The sequence below is a fragment of the Cnephaeus nilssonii genome, assembly GCF_951640355.1.
Source record: "Cnephaeus nilssonii genome assembly, chromosome: 7".
In the NCBI taxonomy this organism is placed as follows: Eukaryota; Metazoa; Chordata; class Mammalia; order Chiroptera; family Vespertilionidae; genus Cnephaeus; species Cnephaeus nilssonii.
The window spans coordinates 64,282,939-64,303,258 of NC_137078.1; the positions used below are offsets into that span (position 1 = coordinate 64,282,939).

Consider the following 20,320-nt stretch of genomic DNA (forward strand, 5'->3'; position numbering starts at 1 on the left):
AATCAGAACCTTTGCCAAGTCCGGCTTTCATTTCCCTGAGCGGGAGTCCTGTGTAAATGGGGGTCACTTTCCATTCAAGGCCCATGGCACTTTCCTCCACTCTCCTGTGTAAAATGAACTTAACCTTTGTGTGATTCAGGATATCACAACAACTAGATTTGATCCCAGGTACATTGGTCCATGCCCTGATGATGGTCCCCATGGCAATGAGCTTGTGATGCCATTCTGTCTTTGGCTTTGTTTATCAAGAAGTTTCTGAATTGTTATAGAAGGTAACTTGCTTAGATAAAATTGCATGTCCCATTTTGAGCATCAGTTTCCCCCATTGGTAAAATAAGATGCTTAGATCACTCTTTGTAAACTCTGCCCTAGCTCTAGAGTCTATCTTTTGAGTGACTACTGTATGAAAGACCTTAAGTTAAGGTCTGGCGATTTGTTGTAGGGATCAAATGAGATCACGGATGGAAAACCTTATTCACTTTATTTTATTTAGTAACAGCTTTTGGCTACCGAGGAACTACTATGGACCAAGGACTTTACATACTTTTTTTTCCGTAATAATATTGCAATATAAGTATCGGCATTCCCATTTCAGAATTGAGGAATTTAGACTCAGAGAGGTTAAGAAACAGTAAAATTTAGAGCCAGGAATTAAGCTTAAACTTTACCTTTTGGTCTCTGTGATTTTTATCATCATCATACTATTTGTTGCCATTTTCCAGTCAATTGAGAAGGTAGATTCGGACATACAGGCAGCACACTAACTCAGCCAGGTTCCAGTGCAGTAGACTTCAGGTGAGGTGACCCCTAGCTCCATTTGCCTGGATATGGATTCTGTTGGAAATTAAAGGTATAGTTCATTCCAGGAAGAAAAGCAACCAGAACATGTTAGCTTCTCCTGATGCGTCCAACTGAATCTCAACTTATTGGGAGCAAGGTCCAGGGCCATAAACCTCTGCTTATCAGCGTAACTGAGTTCTTTCCTCTCCAGATGAGCTGCAGGCAGGAAGCCTTTCTGTAGAGAAGGAATAACCGCTGCCACTCTGACAGCTCCTGAGTATGATGTCTCTCTTTTTTACTTTTCTTCCCCTTCAAAGCTTGACTTTCAAGTCTGGGGCATTTTATAACCTGGATGGCTACCTCAGTTTCCCAACTTGATCAGACTTCTGGAACCCACACTTAACAAGAGAAGCCAGATACATTGCATCTTGCAACCCTCTGATTGTAGGTATCCCCACGTGGGACCATCCAGCCCTCAGGGAAGGATAGAGCACTTAGTTCCACAGCCCCACATGGCATACAGTCACTAGGACAGCCACAGCCACCACGAGGCCCTGATGCCCGTTTCATGCTGCGTGTCACTTCCAGCCATCATTTTCTTGGCGCCGTCACACAGGCAGTGCCGTGGCTTTTGGAGTCCCAAAGACCTGTGTTCAAATCCCGATTCTGGCCCAGCCAGTGTGGCTCAGTTGTTGAGCATCAACCGATGAACAAGGAGGTCATGATTTGATTCCCAGTCAGGGCACATGCCTGTGTTGTGGGCTTGATCCTCAGTGTGTGTCGGGAGACAGCTGATCAATGATTCTCTCTCATCATTGATGTTTCTACCTCTCTCTCCCTCTCCCTTCCTCTCCGAAATCAATATAAAGTATATTTTAAAAAATAATAAAATAAAATCCATGTTCTGACACTCCCTATACTCTTGTGAGCAAACACTTAACTCTTGTGTGTCTGTGACAAGGAGAAGCTAAGGTTAAATCCACGTGGTTGTTCTGTGGAGGAAGAGTGATGACATGTAGGAGTCTAGCATTGTGAAGTCACCTTAGGAAATGATTCGGGAGCCGGAGGAATGGGACAGAGGAGGTGAGATTATGAGTGTTCTTATTTTTCCAATTAAAGAAAGGGAGCCCCACAAAAGTGTTCCTTTCCTGGGTCTCCTGGCTAGTGAATGGGAAGCTGGCTTTGAAACACCAAGCCTTCTGGGCAGAATGACTGCTGTGGTCTCCCTGGGAGCAAAGACTCTGCTTTTCTCTCTGCCCCAAGGGCCTGACTCTGGCTTCTTCCTCTGGCCTCACCCTTTGCTTCTGTCTTCCTCTCCTCTATATTCACAGCGGCGCGTCCTCTGAAAAGACTTATTTCTGTCTAAGAGGTTTGGGGCTTGCTGCTGCCTCTGCCTGAATGCTCTTCCCCCAGACATTTGTCTGCAGGCCATGCACCTTGACCTTTTAAAAAGTTGCTCCAATGCCATCTCAGTGAGACCTTCCCTGAGTACGCATTTAAAAAAACCTACCCCTTCCCAGCACTTTTTAATCCCCTCTCCATCTTTAATTTTCTTCATCTCATTTCCCGACATCTGATCTATTGTATACTCGACATTCATCTGTGCCTCTCTGCCTCCCTCCACTAGGACCTAAGCTACATCCCCAGCGTTGAACCCTGTAAGGCAGACAGGCTGTAGGCAGTAAAGTTAACCTGTGTGCTGATCGAATGAGTAAAGAACTGTGTTTAGAGTGGAGGGGCCCTGTGTTTGGATGCCCCTTGCCCTGATGGTGCTCAGGGCAGAAGACAGCTGCTTTTCCCCACGTGATGGCACTTTGCCGAGAGCTCCTCCTCTGGTAACCACCGACACTCCCCCATTGTAGTCCCGTCTGTGGATGAACTTTGTCCTTCCTCCTTTGTGGCATGACTCTCAGCTCCCACAAGGGCCAGGGCAGCTGTCTCTCCAGGAGCTACGCTTTGCAACACGATCACAGGGGTAATGGAACACTTAATTTTTTTAAATCTCTGATTTGAGCTGTTTATTAGAAATTAATTTGCTCAGGTTGTTGGGTCGTGCTTGCTTTTTGCCTGTGCTTGAAGTTTCAGGGAAGTGTTTTCTAGAATCTCTCTCTGTGAAGCTGAGTCTTGGGAAATTATGTCTGAACAGAGGGCTCCTTCTACTGTGTGGGCAAACACTTCATTGTCCTGTAATCCTTTTAAAGGTCTCTTTTATGCTTTTTGAAATGTTTCAGAAATAACTTGTATTGGGGGCAAGAATCCTATAAGAGTGACTGATGTTAGAAATTGTCTAATAATATGAAAACATGGATGTGCTTTCTATGACTGATGTTCCGAATGGAGCACACATTGGATCACAGTGGTGTCAGAAATTGACTAGGAATCAGGTGACCTGGCTAATGGTTCTATGTGACTTGCTAACTGGGCAACTTGGGACAAACCATTCAGTCTCTAAAAGACACATTTCTTCCTCTGCAAAAGGAAGACTCCAGATGACATCCAAGAGTCTTTCTTGCTTTAAAACTCTAGACTGGAAGCCTAATGCCCTTGAAAGTGGACACTGCCGCTTGTTAGGAGCGGGGCAATCACCTTCCCTTTCAGAGCCCGGTTTCTCAATCTTTGAAATGAGGGTCAGAAATTCCTGTTTTGTGTTTTCCCAAGGGAACTAAGAGAATTTTATTTGGACACACAGATGTGACAGTACATTTTCACTTGTAGAGTCCTAATATTATTAGAAGCAACTTCTTATTTTATTGTGATTTCTGGCAGTGTGCCAATAAAATGGCGAGATAAAGATGTTGAGAGATGAAGAGTCATTGAACATCATCTTGACAGTTTTTAAATTGTGCTTTACAAATATATTCCTTTTGCCTTTTACTTTTGGTTCTTTTTTTTTTTTTAATCCCTACCTGACATCTTAAATTCTTGACTCCAGCATGGGGAGAAGGGATTCTTAGCTTTCATGAAGGTTTTCAAAGCAGTATTTGATATCCTGTTTTTTAAGCTCTGTGATTTTTTTGTAGGTGTTTCCCCGTGGAATTCTAGAGGGAAGAGATCTCTTCATGCTTCTTCTGATCATATATCCCTCCCTCCTTGGATGGCTATTAGTTGCGAATGCCCAGAGAATAACAAATGTCGAGTGAATGATTGTTTGCAGGACTAGCTGCTTTCTGAAAACTGCCAGTTAATGGGGACTTAGTCAAGATGGGCACACATTTTAGAGATAAACCCAATTAAAACTCTAGAGTAATTCATTTACCAGTGTGCCTCTTGAAAGCCATTTAGTATTAATTTTGTTATCTTTATCTTTATTTGTTATGCCTAAAGGATACTTCTAATTTAGACTGTAAATTTGAATGTCCAAAGACTGAAATTCCCTCCAAAGAGGAAAAAGGCATCATTATTGGGGTCAGTGGCCCCATAGGCCTTGGCCAAGGTCGCTGTGCAAAGATACAGAGATTCAGTGGACAGAAGGAGGTGTGGTCTAGATTCAGCAGGTGGTGAAGGAGATGTGGACTTAGCAGCTTAGGAGTCAGAGCCGGGTATGGCCAGTTAACCTACTAGCAACAGATTCTGCCCTCTTACTATTGTCCCACCCCATGTATGGGTTTTAACCTTAGAGCTAATAATTTATAAGAAAGCATGATAAAGGCTCAGGAGTCAGTTTTGTGCAAGGTACAAATAAAGACCTTGGAATCCAGAAGACATGGACTGCAGTCATATTTTCAATACTTGTAGCTGGGAAATCTGTGGTTAGAGATATTGCATCTCCTTATCCACCCACAGTAACATAGGGATGGCAATACCTACCTTACTGGGTTGTTATGATGATGAAGCGAGTGCACGGACAGGAAAGTACTTGGCAACCCTCGACAGTCCTTAGGAAGGAAATGGCACTCATGGGCATAGATGAAGGGGCAGCATGAGGGCACCCTCCCAAGAAAAGCTGGAGATCCTTCCTTTTCACTGTTGCTCTCTTTTGACCAGGCTCGTTGTCTCCCCATTGAATGAAAATGAAATGGGTGTGGAATGGAGGAAGTGGGTTGTTTGGGCCTCAGGCCTCAGCCTCCACATGGAGCTCACACCAACTCACCCTGGCTGCCCTGCAGAGGAGGCAAAAGGAGTAAATGACGAGATGTCAGAAGGGCACTTGGGGGCTTCTAGAAATACTCACCAGGCAATATTACATGCACATGATGTCAGCTATAGGAGCTGCCATGATTGTATCATTAATCACTTTATTGTGTTTATTATCTATACTAATAAAAGGGAAATATGCTAATTAGACCAGATAGACCTGACGACTTCCAAACATCCTTCTGGACAAAGCAACAGTGAGGGGGGCGGGGCAGAGGCCGAGGCAGAGGTGGTTAGGGGTGATCAGGCAGGCAGGCAGAGCAGTTAGGGGCGATCAGGCCAGCAGGGTTGAGCAGTTAGGGGCAATCAGTCCTGCAGGGTAGCAGTTAGAGGCGGGACGATCAGGCAGGCAGAGGCAGTTAGGGGCAATCAGGCAGGCAGGCAGGTGAGCAGTTAGGAGCCAGCGGTCCCAGATTGCAAGAGGCATGTCTGACTGCCCTGCGGGATCGGGCCTAACCTGGCAGTCGGACATCCCTCGAGGGGTCCCGGATTGGAGAGGGTGCAGGCCAGGCTGAGGGAACCCCCCCTTCCATGCATGAATTTCATGCACCGGGCCTCTAGTTAGTAATAAAGACTTTAACTGAGGAGTCCATTTTAAAAAAATGTTGTTGCATATAATTGAGGAAACACATAATGTTCCTTTGAAAACTTTGTATAAGAGAAGACTACCCAGAATCCCTGTACTTGGCAGGCAGAAATTAATCTAAATTGTTTTCCAGATTTACCAAGTGCTTGCCTGAGTAGACAGGGAGCCTGGGGGCATTTCTTGTGGGAGTGTTGAGATGTGAATCCCAATATGAGATGTGTGTTAAAAAAGAAAAAATAAAGGTTCTGTGTAAAGAGGGAAAAGAAGTTTTTGAATATTTGACAAAACAGGTTATTTTTAAACTGAAGGAAAATAAGATTGTGGGGATTTCAAAGGTTTTGTGATTTTATGTATCCAGAGATATGCGGGCTGTTCCTGCATCTCATTAGCACAGGGGCAGGAGGAGATGCTAGAGGAAGAGAAGAACACCTGTGCCCTCAGGTGACCTTCACACTCCTCCAGGGACAGGGTTAGGCAGATTTGAAATTGACAATGCATGCAAGGCAGTATGGTTTCATGGAAACACTGATATTTGGAGTCGGATGCCCTGGGGTTCTAGATCTGGATCCAGCCTGGAAATGGGACCCAGGCTTGATATTTCATTAATTCAGTGCCTCAGTTTCCACTACTACATAACGGAGATAATAATACATACCTTCCCAACTTGTAAAGATGAATGAGATGAGGGAGGCACAGTGCTTTGTGCTTAGCACAGAACACGGCACATGTAGGTCATCTTCACAAATGTAATTCAACTTCCCTCTCTTCGTTTCCTTCTGTTTTATGCTCTGTCACAAGGAACCATGTCTTCATGAAGTCTCTTGGGGATTCTGAAGAACAGGGGCTGTGACCAAATATTTTTCAGGGAGGAAGATCTTCACGTGGACCTTGGGGCGGGGTGGACTGACTTCCGCTGTCCCTTGCAGAGGCACTGTCTGCTCTTCACTCTGCTTTCACCAACCTGAGGGCTAACCTGTGTGGACTGCACCTATGGGGCTTCTTCTCAGTTCCAGCCAATACCCAGTTCTTGCAGGAGGCTGAAGGGCAGGGAGGAGGAGGGTGAAGGCTATGTGTCTTGATTCACTTTGGGGCTTTCTCCTGGCTGGGTTTCCTTGGGCTTGGTGTGTCCTACACTGAAGGTTAAGCTCCTGTTAAGGCAGTTTTCTCTACAGGGTTCCTCCCAGTTCTGGTTGCCTCTCCCTTCTCTAATCCCTTCTTTATAGGAGAGGTAATGGTCTGTTAATCTCTCCCTGGGATACTGCACTGTCCTTTGGAGTTTCCTTTCAACACAATTCACCTTTGTGTAAATAATCCCTGTATTAACTTTCTTAGAATAACCCTATTTTGCATTTGTCATCTGTTTCCTCAAAGGGTGGGCCGAGTTTGAAGAGATGAGGAGGTGTGGCATTGGATGACCAGGCTGTGCCCTGGGGTCTGTGCCAGACCTAGTGTGGCTGTAGCATGTACTAGTATTTCCTGTGAGGCGGGGGGTGGGGAGGGTTGGGGAGGAGGGGCGCGCTCAGCTGGGAGTTTGGGAGGCATGCTGGAGTGGAGCCTGAGGTCAGGTGAAGTCAACATGTCACATTTAATATCACAGCAGAGATAGTTGTAGGTGGTTATTTTCTGACTCATTTTGACAGGTATGTATGGAACAACTAATAGGTAGATGCTATAGGAAATAAGTATTGGGAACTTCTCTCTTTTCCTTCCAAAGAATTATATGCAAATGAAATAGAAGGAAGGGAAGGCAACTACTATGTAATGATACTCCCATAGACCCAGGCAGTGCACATAGCATCTCATGCATTCTAGTCAGCAACCATCAGGGGTAAGTTGCCTATTTCCCAGCTTTGCGGAGATAGAAACTGAGGCCCAAAGTCTTCAAGGGACTTGCCAAAGGTCATGTATTTGGCACTTGGTGGAGCCTCGATTTGAAAACCCAAGGAAAGTCTGTGAGTGTGATGTTCATGTTTTTTCGTCTTGTCTTTGATAGCCACAGTCTATGCCTACTGAAGTACTTACAGGCTCAGATGAGTGGTAGAGGTAAGTACACCGGAGTGAGAGCCCCAGGCTATTGGTTACAGCCCTCTGCCCCCTACCGGCAAGGCAGGGTGTGGCACTCTAGGGCCATGCTAGCAGTGAGGCCGGGAGGAATTTCCCCCCAGTCTCAGAAGGAGCCAGGCAGCATGGCCTCACAATGGCTGCAGTATGATTCCATGCCAGGAAAGAGAAGGTTCCCCTGTTCCATTGCTCAGGCCCTGGGTCACTCCCTGTCATTGGTGTCCTTGGTTTCTACTTCTACTGAAAATGTTCTCTTTCTCGCTCCTATTTTCTCTACCTGGTCTTGACTTCTGCTAACTCCTAACTTCTGCTCAGTCATCCCCTTGCTACTTCACTGCTTCTCCCTGTGCATCTTTTAATTCCGGTCCCATGACCACTGGACAGAATCTGTATTAATGAGTTCATATTCTTGAGAGAGAAAGAGAGGGAATATGCATATTTTTTCATGTATCGAGTTTGGATCTAACTCTTCAGGTCAGGCCAACCTGTGGCTGCTGGTCAGCCAGTGAGTTGTCCTTTGGTAAGGAATCGACCCCTGTGCAGTCAGCTGGGACTTGGGTTAGGCAGTGGACATCTGTGGGGGCCATTATTTTGTCTATCACAGTCCACCTCCTGGCCCCTGAGATTCACATCCAGCAAAATGTGCAAAGGCAAAATAGGTCTCTCTCATCAGGTCAAAACCTCAAATCTCATCTAAACCTCATCAGTTCAAAAGTCCAAATTCTCATAATCTAAATCATCAGTCACCAACAGGTGGTCTGCGGGGCACTGGTGGTCCTTGAGGTCTGAAAGTTTGGTGACCACTGATCTAAATCATTCTGATGATTAGGGCACGGATGTCTTGGAAGGACCATTTTCCTGCCTACCACCAGCACCATATTATATTGATTATATATCATTTACTACACCTGTATTCTCAGAGCCATCACATTTTGCAATGAATGCATTCATGCTCTGTGGAGTTCAATAATGGGCCCAACCCTCTAAGACTAAGGAGAGGGGTCATGCTGGCCCTGAAGGCGAATGTAAATTCTCCTACCAAACTTTGCTGCATATTCAAATCACCTGGGGGAGTTCTTAGGCATCCCAATGCCCAGGTTGCACCAGTTAAATGAGGATTCCATGGTGGCGGACAAGTGTCAACATTTTTTCCAGCCGCGCAGGTGACTTCCACCATTGTGCAAAGTTTGGGAGCCTCTGCACTGTGCTGCCTTATGCCTCAGTAGAGGCTAGTGTGCAAGGAGAAGGGTGCTTGTCAGGCTGGTGTGCAAGGGGAAGGGTGCTTGTCAGGCTGGTATGCGAGGGCGAGGGTGCTTGTGGGCTGGTGTGTGAGGGGAAGGGTGCTTGTCAGGCTGGTGTGCGAGGGCGAGGGTGCTTGTGGGCTGGTGTGTGAGGGGAAGGGTGCTTGTCATGCTGGTGTGCGAGGGGAAAGGTGCTTGTGAGGCTGGTGTGCAAGGGGAAGGGAGCTTGTGAGGCTGGTGTGCGAGGGGAAGGGAGCTTGTGAGGCTGGTGTGCGAGGGCGAGGGTGCTTGTGAGGCTGGTGTGTGAGGGCAAGGGTGCTTGTGAGGCTGGTGTGCGAGGGGAAGGGTGCTTGTGAGGCGGGTGTGCGAGGGGAAGGGTGCTTGTGAGGCTGGTGTGCGAGGGGAAGGGTGCTTGTGAGGCAGGTGTGCGAGGGGAAGGGTGCTTGTGAGGCGGGTGTGCGAGGGGAAGGGTGCTTGTGAGGCTGGTGTGCGAGGGGAAGGGTGCTTGTGAGGCGGGTGTGCGAGGGGAAGGGTGCTTGTGAGGCTGGTGTGCGAGGGGAAGGGTGCTTGTGAGGCGGGTGTGCGAGGGGAAGGGTGCTTGTGAGGCAGGTGTGCGAGGGGAAGGGTGCTTGTGAGGCGGGTGTGCGAGGGGAAGGGTGCTTGTGAGGCTGGTGTGCGAGGGGAAGGGTGCTTGTGAGGCGGGTGTGCGAGGGGAAGGGTGCTTGTGAGGCAGGTGTGTGAAGGGAAGGGTGCTTGTGAGGCGGGTGTGCGAGGGAAGGATGTGTGTGGTCAGGGAAGCCTTCTACAGGAGGGGAGCTTGAACTGGGATTCAAGGAGTTTGCTGGGGTAAGAGTGAGGAGGGCGTATTATGTTTTCCCTGTTGGTGACTTGCTCAGTATTTGCCCAGTGTGATTAAATTTTATGTTTCTGTGAGACAGTTGAAATAAATACATTCACAAATCAGGAAACAAACAAAAAACAGAGCTCCTTTGTCAGAGCATCCATCCCCATTTGTGGCTTTAGGAAAACATAGCCCCATGGTTATCACTGTTGTGTGTGCTTTTTGTGAAGAAGATAATTGTGGAAATTGGGTGGCTTCCCATCAAATACAGATCCTTTTGTGGAGAAAATTTGAGCCATCCTTGTCTCCCATTTTGGATGGAGAGGGACAGTAATTGAGACCGGGCTAGCAGATCATTAGTAAGGCAAAGGAAGATGACCTGCCCTTCTTTTCTAAAGAAAGGTGGTAAAAACGAGATATTTGAGAAGAACGAGAAGAATTCATACAGGATGTCAGTGATGGGAGAAAGCATGCCACTCATGTCTGGGTGCTCTGGGCAGGGAGAAGATGGTATCCATTGGTGGAGACCTCATGTGGGGCCAAGGGGAAGGGATGTTGCTGGGGCAACGGAGCAATGGAGATAGGGATGAGGACTGTCACTGGAATGTAGAGGGCTTGGGAATGAGCCCTGTGCAGGGCCACCCTCGAAGCTAGGCAGCGTGGGGACATCTGGTGTACAGTCCCCGGGCTTGCCTCGTACAGATGTTCTTTTTCCCATTATCAACTTTGAAGATAATGAAATGCAGCTTGCAGAATGAGTAAATAATGGCCGTGTATATTTTAGGAAAATCAGCAGGTGAAGCTGCCAAATGCCACATTTGTTTATTTAAAATCCCGTTCAAGGGGAGGTCCTCATTAAATACTCGTCTTTGTTTTCTGCAAGACCCTGGGGAACGCAGTAGTTCCCTGTTACTCAAAGACACTGTGGAGGGAACAGGGATGAGAGTAGAGGGACTTGAGTCATGAAGTGCAAATACACAGTGTACCCACCTCCTCACCTGGCTAGGGGGTACAAATGAGGAATGGGTAACAGTAGGGCCCCATGTACTGAAAACACTAATGGAATTATTTTAGGTTTATATACTTGTTGTTTTTTTTTTTTTCTGATACTCTGAGTTTATGTAATGAATTTTCATGGTGCAATAAATACTTAATGAAACTGTGTGATCCATTAGTTAAATGAAATGTTCATAAGTATGTGTGTTGCTCTCACATAAATTCCTTCATATTGCTGAAACCTGGTCCTGGCTTTTGTTAGCTTTGAGTTTGATTAAAAACACAGATTTTTGTTCCTCCCATCATCACCTTGCTGATGGTTGACAGATACCTTAATAATAACAGTGCCAGCCTTCGGGAACATAGCATTTTATTTTTCTGAAAGTATCTTCACATACGGTTCATTTGCTGCCATTCTTTTAATTCCATAGTTTTATCTAGCATTATCCCATTTTATAGATGAATAAACTGATAAACCATTTAAATATTTTTTTTAAAATTCTAGTTTTACCCTAGAAAAGCCAGACTACCAGATGGCTATATCCCACTTATGTATTTTTCAATTTAGTTTCTAAAAGAAAGCATTGTTCAAAGAGAATTTTAATGATTTGGGTGGCATTTTTGACCCTATTTAAAAGTATTAATACTAAATTATGCTCTCAACATAAATTAAGGGACATTGAATATTCTCTATTGGATATTTTGTAGAACTAGTGCTGATGTTAATGCCCATTATAACACATGGTATTGATTTTATGAAAGCTGATAGATTCAAAGGAATAAAAAAAAAACCAACTTTAGTTGAGCATGAACTTTGTGACATCTATAACTGATCATACTTCCTTCTTTGCCCTGGCCTCTAGGAGTCTCATAGATGGGTTTGTAGCCTACCTTCTGCAGCTGTACAGATATTTTGGTGCCCTGTCCTTGCTTCTGCCTTCACCTTCGTTTTCAATCTTTTGTTCCCTTTCACTTCAGTTTTACTTATTTGTTACCTACATCCTGTTATAGAGAATGGCTTTCTATAGAGCTTTCTGTCAACTGCCAGAAATTCTTTTTCTGTTTTCATAGCATCAGGTAAACATAACCAACAAGCAATATAATGAAGATGAGCTCTCTGCCAAGAGATGTTTTCAAAATCTGTGATTTTTCTCCCCTTTCTTGATGCACATAGTGATGGCAAAACAGCATTGACTGGGTCTGTAGTAAGGTTGTTAATCTATCAACTTTTTGGCCTTCAGAGTTGGGAAACCAGGGATATGTTCTATCCATGTATTATTTTTCTTGAAGGGTTTGGTCAAAGCTAGAGATGGCTCTACATTCCTTACGAAGATGGTGGTACTTTCTCAGTAGAGAGAGATGTAGTATTTTTGAATATCATTCTGCTAAAGTTTCGACAGCCTTTACATTGTGACACTCCCAGCAGCTTTTAATAAGTGTTGCCATTGGGTTGCAGCAAAACCTTACTCTTCCCTATTTTCTTGTCCCTGAAAAGAACAATGAATGAATTTTAGGTATTTTCCAAATGGGCTAGATTATATATATAATCTCTGAATGCATAATAATCTGGCCACTCAGTGTGTGTGTGTGTGTGTGTGTGTGTGTGTGTGTGTGTGAGGCCCGGTGCATGAATTCGTGCATGAGTGGGTCCAGCCAGCCTGGGGGAGGGGATATGGGCGGTTGGCCAGCTTGCCTGCTGGTCGAAATCCTGGTTGAGGGGACAATTTGCATATTAGCCTTTTATTATATAGGATATACACTGAGTGGCCAGATTATTATGTGTTCAGAGATCATAATAATCTGGCCACTCGGTGTGTGTGTGTGTGTGTGTGTGTGTGTGTGTGTGTGTGTGTACATATATATATGTATGTGTATATATATATGTATTTTTTTTTAAGTAAAAGGTTTACAAGTTAAAGCCATAGTCTTTGTGATGGAGAGGGAGAGGATCCATGAGAGGCTGATTTGAGCTAAGTAATGAAGGAGATTGCCGTGATGTGTGGGGCAGATTGCTGAAAGGCCTTCGTGGGCAGATTCCTGGCAGGAGGGCGGTCTGGAGAGGAAGGCCTGAGCTCGGCGGAGAAGAGACCTGCTCAAAACGGCCTTGGTCCACAGACTTCTGCCAAGTCAGGTAGTCCGGGCAGATATGCAGTGAAGTTGGAATCAGTAATGAAAAGTGACAACCATAAACTAATTTTAAACTCAGCCTGCCTTGGGAATTAGAAAGCATGCTCTAGGGAGGTGAAATGGGTCTGAACTTAAGCAAAGAGAGGCCAGAAGTAGCTTTGTTCCATATCTCTTCACACTAGGGTCTGAACTACGCTTTTCCTTCCTTTAAATTTTTTTTTAAATTTGGAAATCTTAAAATTGTAGGAAAAAGCATAAGACTATACAAAAATACCCTATTCTCTCTATTTAGATTCACTTATTGCCTTATCATTTGTGTATTATCTCCCTCCTTATGTATATGCATATATACATGCATATATGCATGCATGCACATACATACATGTATATGTTTTTCCCATGAATCATTTGAAAGTAAGATGTACATATCTTAGCCCTTTATTCCTAAACTAGAGGCCTAGTGCACAAAATTCATGCATGGGGTGGGGGGGGTCTCTCAGCCTGGCCTGCACCTTCTTGCAGCCTGGGACCTCTCGGGGTATGTCCACCTGCTGGCTTGTGGCTGGATGGCCTTCTGCTGCTGCACGGCCTGCTGCTTGAGCTTCAGCAGCTGCTGCACATGCACGGGCTGGGCCACCATGGTCTGTCCTGTGAACACCATCAAGTCAAGTGAGTCAAGCGTGGAGGCAGGCTCATCCTGAGTTCCCTGCACATCTGAGTCACTGAGTTGTTCAGACTGACTGCCTTCTACAGAGAATGCCATTGGGATCGGGCCTAAACCAGCAGTCAGACATCCCCTGAGGGATGTAGCAGTGCTCCAGGTGGCGGGCAGCCAGGGAGGAGCCCGAATCAGGGCCGGCCCGCTGCGCCTGCTGCTGCAGCTTGGTAGTGCTGCCACAGGGTCGGGAGAGGCTCCAGCCGTGGCAGCTGTGTTTGCCAGCCATGAGCCCGGCTTCTGGCTGAGTGGCCTGGCTTCTGGCTGAGTGGCGCTTCCCCTGTGGAGCACACTGACCACCAGGGGGCAGCTCCTATGTTGAGTGTCTGCCCCCTGGTGGTCATTGTGCATCAGAGTGACCAGTCGTTTTGGTCGTTCCACGGTAATGGTCACTTAGGCTTATATATCTATATCTATATCTATATCTATATCTATATCTATATCTATATCTATATCTATATCTATATCTATATCTATAGATAGATAGATAGATAGATATAGATAGATACATGGTGACTATTCCCTAAGAAAATGAATATTCTCTTACACAGCCACAGGAATGTTATCAAATCAAAATTTAACATTGAGAAAATATTTTTACCTAACTTACCCATTAATTGGTCCAATAATTACCTTTGTAGCATTTTATTCTCTTCAGTACAAATCCTGTCTGTACATGTAGTTGTTAGTTGCATTAGGTTGTTATATCTGTTTAATTTCTTTTAATCTAAGATATTTCCACAGCCTATCTTTGTTTTTTACTACTACATATTTGAAGACTACAGTCCTTTCCCCCATTTAAAAAGGAAGGAAAAGCATATAATCTGAATAGATTTCTGGCCAGAATACTACATGATACTGACATGTTCTTTCTCAGGGTGTCACATGATACTCATCTGCCCCTCTTTGATAATGTTAGTTTTGATAACCTAACTTAGGTGTCATTCAATTTCTCCATTGTATAGTCACAGATTTTCCCCCTTGCAGCTATAAACAGTGAGTGAGAAGGCACTATAAGACCTGCAGATGTTTTGCTTCTCATCAAAGATTGGCCCTGGCTTTAGCATTTATTGGTGATTCCTGCCTGGCTAAACTTTATTTTGATGGCTGCCGAATGGTGATTTTTATACTCCAGCGCGCCCTCTGTATTTACCAGGCAGTACATGTTCTGGTTTGTTTATCTGTCTGTTATCTGGTTTGTTTATCTGTCTGTTATCACTGTTATCATGGATTCCTATTTTTTCAGCGGTTTATCATTTAATACCATCCTTAAATTATATTGGTGTTTTTATTGCTCCAGACTAAGACAGTGAGAGATCCTCCAAGGTGCCCTCTGTATCCTTGTGACATTCCCCCATCAGTTGTGTTTGTTTGGAGCACTTTCTTACTTTCTGGAATAACAAGATATTTCAGGCTAATCTTGTACTTGCCCTGCCTCAGCTTTGGAATCATCTTTTCTCCAGACAACCCCCCCTCCCCCTGTTCCTTTTACTTGGAATGGTAGTAGAAACCAAAATCTCTGTATTAGGTATCACATTGTTACTGGGGTATCCTTGCTCCTAGACCCAGTCAGTAGACAGAGCTAGGAGATATCTTCCTATAAACACATGTATACAGACGCATGCATATTTTATAAATCATGAATTTACCCTACAATCTCCAATTTCTAATCTATCCTCACTGTGTTCTTTCCTGCCATCCCTCTTATTTTAATCTCTTCGTCCACAGTGAGAAACTTAGCTCTCAAGAATATAAAAACATTTACTTCTTTGTTCAATCCTATAATACATCTAAAATAGTTTCATAATTGCTTTGCCCGTAATACTACCCAGAAAGCCTAAAAAGAAAAAGGATTTGAGGTTTGTTTGCAGCATCCTGTGACCGAACCCTGCCCAACTGAGTATAAATAGTCAAATCCTGTGTTTATAAATTATCTGGATTAGTTCTTTCTCTCCCACTCCTTCAGGGATTGTGTTTATGAAGTTCATTTGAAATACAATTGGATTAATTTGTTTAAGTCCACTTCTAGTTTTAGCCTTTCCTCCACTTTCTACCCCTATTAATTTATTTTTCAGATATGTAGCATATTAGTATGCTTCCAAATGTAGCTTTATGCAAAAAACTATACTCTGGGAAGTAGCGCCCTCTGTCATGTCCTTTTACCTAGTCACCCTGTCACTCTACCACCCAGGATCTCCCCATGGACAAAAGCAGCTTCACTGTTTTTTTGTTTGCTTGGCCTATGTTGCTTTTCGTAAAGATAAGTAGATTTATGTCTCCTCCTGCCTTACACAAAGGGAAACATGCTGTAGATTGAGGTAGGCTTTGGAAGTGCCCAAATCTCATCAACCTTCCAAGTCTTAAATACTTGTGGTTATGTTCCCATTTTACTGATGAGAAAACTGAGGCTCCTCATCTGCACTGTTGCAACCTTTGTGCCATGTTGATAAATGGTCTGTTTTCGGTGCTTTATAGGTTGGGTGAAGCTGGTTAAGATGCCCCAAATCACAAAACAGGGAGGTGGTGATAAGCACCTTATAAGCTATGCAATCGCTGCCACTCAAACCCAAAGTCATGGTTTTGGGAAGACTGGTTTGTAAAGCTGGGTTGTCCCTTTAGACTGGAATTTGTACTATTTTAGCATATCACATAAGGCTTAAATCAGGGTGTAGGACTTGGCTGGGAAGGGTTTTCTTTGTTTTGCTAAGTTTAGGTGAAATTCACATAAACATAAAATTAACCATTTCAATGTGTATAATTCAGTGGTATTTTTTGCAACCATCACCCCCAAAGGAGGCACTGTAATCAGTGATCAGTGACTGGCCCTTCCCACTTCCCCCAGTGCCTGGCAAGCACTGACCTGCTTTCTGTCACTGGATTTACCAATTTTGTATATTTCTTATACATGTAATCATAAAACATGTGATCTTTTGTGTCTAACTTCTTTCTCTTGGCATGCTTCTTCCAGGTTTATTCATGTTGTAGCAAGTATTATTCAGCCATGTTGTGGCTGAATAATATTCCATTGTATGAATACACCACATTTTTTATCTGTTCACCAGCTAACTGAAGTTGGGAACAAGAGTGACTTGTACCCTGCCCTGTGATACTTATTAGTCGTATGACCATGGATAAGCTACTAAACTGGCCTCACTTTCCTTATCTGTGAAATGAAGATAATAATATATAACTTTCAAGTGGTTGAAGGATTGAATAAGGTAATAGATGAGAAATTGACAGTATAGTATGTGGTAAATAGTGGGTCCTCATAAACATTAGCTATTTTACTGTAGAATCGTATGAGGAATGGGGTGGTGCACAGATTTGGGTTACAGTAGGTGTTCTAGTGTGTGTTGGTTCTGTTGTGGCTGCTCAAACCTTTGTTGCTTTGTTGTCATTTTTTTAAAAAGTCTTATCTGCTTTCTCTGCTTGTGGTTTGGTGTTGTCCCCACCCCCAATCACTGAACATGGGATTTTACATTTAGCAGCAGTTCACTAGATGAAATGTCTGTAGTGGAATATTACATAATTCACATTTAGAGTTGAAGAGCTCATTATAAAAACCTGACACACTTCAGGAATATTAAATTACCGCAGATTGTGTGGGGCAAAGAAACATTATTGAAGCATTTTAAATTCTCGGCCAGCCTGAGTTTCACTGATAGGGTTTCACAGCTTTTGCTGGGAAAAATGATTTGAGTTGTCACATGGTTTCTGGCCCTAGAGGACTTTAATCTTCTTAATTACAAAGAAATGAGTTTCCTAAATAATTTGGAGTTACTTCACAGCCTTTGCTCAACCTCTGGCTTTTGGAAAATTAAAAGGGGAGGCCAGGGTCTCAGCTATAGTACCTTCTCTCTGTACTGCAGCTCCTTATTGAAGTTTTTATTCAAAATAATGCCGGTTTCCTTTCATTATTGATATAAGGATGTACTTCAGAAAATCACAAGTAATGCTTATAACACTTGAACACAATCACATTTGGTTGAACAAGTGGCACTGGAGATACCCACAGAATAGGGACAGGTACTGTATTATGGCTTATAATGTTGAAGGGAAGGAAGGGGCCCAAATCCAATGTAGTTCATACCTCAACTTTGAAGGCTCTGATCAACCTTGGCTGATGGATGAATGCCCCACTGTTGGAAATGTCTCCACGGGGCTGCTCAAGAAATATGCCTTTGCTATATTTTCTGGGTGGCATTTAGTACTTCAAAATAAGAAACATGGGAAACAAAAAGTTGGGTTTTGCCTCTCTTGAAATTGTGTAAAATCCATATATTTCATCTCATTTTTGTATTTTGGGATTAGGTACCTACTGTGTGCAAGACCAGCATGATAGGAATATCTTAGAGTCTATCATTTCTTACAATTTGTTCTTAGAAAGTGAATTTAAACTGCTTGAGTTTACTCTTCTGTAAAAGGAAGATAACAATAATATGGGCTTATGGTCACATACCAGCCATGTGACCTTGAGCAATTAATATAGGAAACTATAGGGTGTCCCCCCCAAAAAAATTTATGCACACTATGTCTGTAGATTCTATTACATTTTGAAAATAAAATTTATTTTAATAAACACTGCCTTTATATTATTCAAAGTGTGTATACATTTTTGGGGACACCCTGTATTAGTGCCTAATATTTACCAAGTACTTGCCAGGTAATGTTCCAGGCATTCTTTTAAGCATGTTACATATGATCACACGTAAATTTTCATAGCAGCCTTATGAAATTGATATTGTCATCTCCACTATAAAGGTAGATAAACTGAGGCAAAGAAAGGTTGAGTAACTTCTTCAGTATCCCATTGCTTGTATGTGGCTCAAACTATGAAGCAGGCCAAACATCCTATATAATAAAAGGGTAATATGTAAATAGACCGAACGGCAGAACAACCAATCAAAGTGTAATATGCTAATGATATACTAAGGCTACTCAACCACTCGCTATGACGTGCACTGACCACCAGGGGGCAGGCAGTCGACCAGTCGGCCAGTCAACCAGTCACTATCACATGCACAGATCACCAGGAGGCAGATGCTCCAACTGGTAGGTTAGCTTGCTACTGGGGTCCAGCAGGTTGGGACTGAGCATGATGGGCCAGACATGCCCTGGAGTCCCTCCCCGGCCCAGTCATGCACCGGTGGGGTCCCTCAGCCTGGCCTGCACACTCTCGCAATCCAGGACCCCTCAGTGGATGTCAGAGAGCCTGTTTCAGCCTGATCCCGCAGGCCACTCCCCTTGAGAGGGCGCCAGACACAGGGATCATGGCTGTGAGTACTGCTGCGGCAGCACAGGCCTCTCCCAATTGGGACTGATTGGGCGCAAGCCCATGGCAGGCACAGTGGGGCTGGGATGAGTGGGAGTGGCAGGTAGGAGCTGCAGGCGGCATTGGACTGCGGGTTTCGGCCCAAGCCTTGCAGGCCACCCAAAGGGACCCCATCTGTGCACGAATTCGTGCACCAGGCCTCTAGTCAGATCATAACATATGTAGGGAGAGATCCCATTGAATAGAGGGATCAGAAAAATCTTTCTGCCTGAGATATTTCTTTGAACTGAAGCTTGAGGGGATCAATGGACTATCAAGGCAGACTTGAAAAGAAAGATTCTATGGAAAGGTAACACAAGGGAAAATTGGGGAGATGGGATCGTATATCATCACCTCCCTACTAGACTTATGCTTCCTTTTATTAGTTTAGTTGTCAATTTCAAGCCTCCTTGTACATTCTGGTCCTTCTGCCTGAAACAGCCATTCATTCCTTTATTATTCATGCATTTATTGAGTACTCATTGGCTCTTTCCCTTATTACCCACTGGACTGAAGCATCACTCTGCAGGATCTCACAGGATAGTATTCTCTGTGAAGCTTCATTGACTTTTCTGAGCAGAGGTGAATCATTGATACTGTGTGCCCCAGCATGCTGGGTACATGTCGGTTTTAGTTCTGGCCGTGTGTATTGCAGTCCTTTACATAACCACACCTCTGCTAGGCTGAGCTTCTTTGAGGACAGGAGTCAGACTTTGCCTCTGTACTCATGGCCAGCATGGTTACACAGGAGATGTTTGTTGACAGGAAGGAGCCAGGATTTGCACCTGGCCCATAGTTGGTTCCTCAGTAGATATTTGTTGTTATAAAATGATAAGTATCATTAATAAAATTATGTCCATATATGACTGAGTTTTATGACTATGTCATCTCTCATGGAATGTTGTCTCTTGGGGGAGGGGAGAGGTTAGGCGAGTGGCATGGTGCAGATAGATGGCACAGCAGTGGCAGAAAAGTTCCCATTTTTCTATGAATAATTTTATGGACCCTATTCTAGGAAGACCATTTTTCATTTTCCTTACTTGTAACCTTAGATCCTCTAGTTAAGGCTCCTTTCATTCAGGACTAGTGTCCTTTTAAAAAATAGCTTGTTAAAAACAAACTAACCAGCCCAGCCAGTGTTGCTCAGTGGTTGAGCATCAACCTATGAACCAGGAGGTCAGGGTTCGATTCCTGGTCAGGGCACATGCCTGGGTTGGGGGCTCGATCCCCAGCATGAGGCGTTCATGAGGCAGCAGATCATTGATTATCTCTCATCATTGATGTTTCTATCTCTCGCTCCCTCTCCCTTCCTCTCTGAAGTCAATAAAGAAAAAACAAACTTAAAAAAAACAAACACCTAACCAGATATCTTTGGATAAGGTGGAAATTTCCCCCAATTTAAGCATTACTATAATTTCATGTGGCTTTTATATTAGAACTTCTAGTTAAGCCATCTTTAGTTGTCATGAGTAAGAGGGTTGGGTCATTATCCATTTTGAGCTGAAACTGGCATTTAAGGTCAGCCTTG

General features: G+C 44.0%; 1 protein-coding gene across 2 annotated transcripts in view; it reads left to right on the forward strand.

Moving 5' to 3' along the window:
* Positions 1 to 2,686: 2,686 nt before the first annotated feature.
* Positions 2,687 to 20,320, forward strand: part of DAB1 (DAB adaptor protein 1) — a 278,601-nt gene continuing 260,967 nt past the window's right edge. For both annotated transcript variants that reach the window (XM_079776036.1, XM_079776037.1), the window contains exon 1: positions 2,687 to 2,755. The gene's annotated coding sequence lies outside the window, so the exon portion shown is untranslated. The remainder of the gene's footprint in view (positions 2,756 to 20,320) is intronic.